Raw genomic sequence first — 1,841 nt, forward strand, 5'->3', positions numbered from 1 at the left:
TTACATCCTAAGTGAGAATGGATAATCCATGCAACTTTTATCTTGATAATACATCGGTTCATTACTGACAGATAAGCAAATAAATATCCCAGTACGATGCTTAGAGTTTTTGATCTGGGTATGTAACTTTTCAAGGACGAAATGACAATGCAACGGAAATCAATGTTGTCAGTCCGAATGCGTTGCTTTTTCTGGTGACCGACAACAACGCTGGGATCTGTCTTTGGTTAGTATCTGTTCACTGAATCTGCAGGGGATTGGTATTTTTTTTTGGAATACAATATATGGCTACGACCATACAATTGCAAAATAACAGTTCAACTGAGGCAATGCCACAGATTTTTATCGCACTTCTTACATCGTATGATTTCTCCACAGTACTATTTTCTATACTCGACGCGTATAATGCCAATATGGTTGATAGAGTTTTAAATTATTAATTATATGTGTGCTTCATATCCAGCCGTTCTTTGTAATGATTTATATTTGTCACATATGCACACGGATGGGTACATTTCATGTAAATGTTTGGAAAAATATACGGTCATATATGTGCAATATACAGGGAATAACCCCTAAGTAATGAACGAATAATAGGTAGGTGAGTAGATAGATAGATAGATAGATAGATAGATAGATAGATAGATAGATAGATAGATAGATAGATAGATAGATAGATAGATAGATAGATAGATAGATAGATAGATAGATAGATAGATAGATAGATAGATAGATAGATAGATAGATAGATAGATAGATAGATAGCAGAACGAATTCTGTGAACCCTTACAGCGTTTAATGAAGTGAAAATGACACATGAGATCAGTATAGTGAAGCATTTTCAAATCAACTGTATGTAAAATAGAAAACGAAGTAAAGGTAGGACAAAAAAAAGTTTCATCAGCTATTGAAAATAATTTCTAGTTGCCACATTTAATTCACAAATTGAAAACCGCAATGAACGCCAATTTGATTGATTGGTTATTGCTGGAATACAATCGTTTAATGATGAAATGATTTTCCCGGGGATGGGAGTGTATTTAAAGCCTGGGGTTATGCCCGGATCCAACGCTCCATCAATAAACCCAACAGCTGCTTGCATCAGATGATCTTTTCGCACAAAAGAGTGTTCAAATTGAATTGCTTGGTATTATGAAAGCAACCTTTCTATTGCATGCGTCAACAATGTCAATAACAGGTACGTTCATTTGTAATGGAAAAATATTTAATATATCATAATCCAGAATGCAATAATATATAACCGTCACGTTTCGATGGCACCAACTCCGAATTAATCCTCAAATCATTGTAACTTTTAGGCACGCGAGCATCAGGTATGGCCTTACGGTTGCTCCATATCAATAAGTTAGTAAATATGCTGGTTTTAATGTTTGCTCTCTAAATAGCATTAAAACGTGGACATGTTTAACGTACACGCGGCAGCTTGCGAACACGATGATGTTCGTTGTTTATGTGGGCGCGCACTGCAATCCATGGCATCGTTAAACGACACAGGTCGGAGGTCCATTTTTAATCATATTTGCTTTTTTTAAAAAAAAAATGTGGCATTTGTCTTTAATCTGAGAAATTCCGCGAAGAATCTTTTCCAAGTTCTCGTGTCTTGCACTGCGCGCCCCTCCTTCAGTGTTTTACTTTTAGAGGTTTCTTCGCAGCTTTGGTGTCAGGAAACAATAACAACCTGGGCGTTGTTGACAATACACAAATCAACCTTTGCCAACTCGAATGCATCCAATATTGTTTAAGAAAAGCATAGCTTTAAGACCAACCTTTGGATCAGAGTTTGGAATAAATTGGCGCGATAGGCAATCGGCATTAATGAA

This window comes from Callorhinchus milii, unplaced genomic scaffold (genome assembly GCF_018977255.1).
Source record: "Callorhinchus milii isolate IMCB2004 unplaced genomic scaffold, IMCB_Cmil_1.0 Scaffold3, whole genome shotgun sequence".
NCBI classification, from domain to species: Eukaryota; Metazoa; Chordata; class Chondrichthyes; order Chimaeriformes; family Callorhinchidae; genus Callorhinchus; species Callorhinchus milii.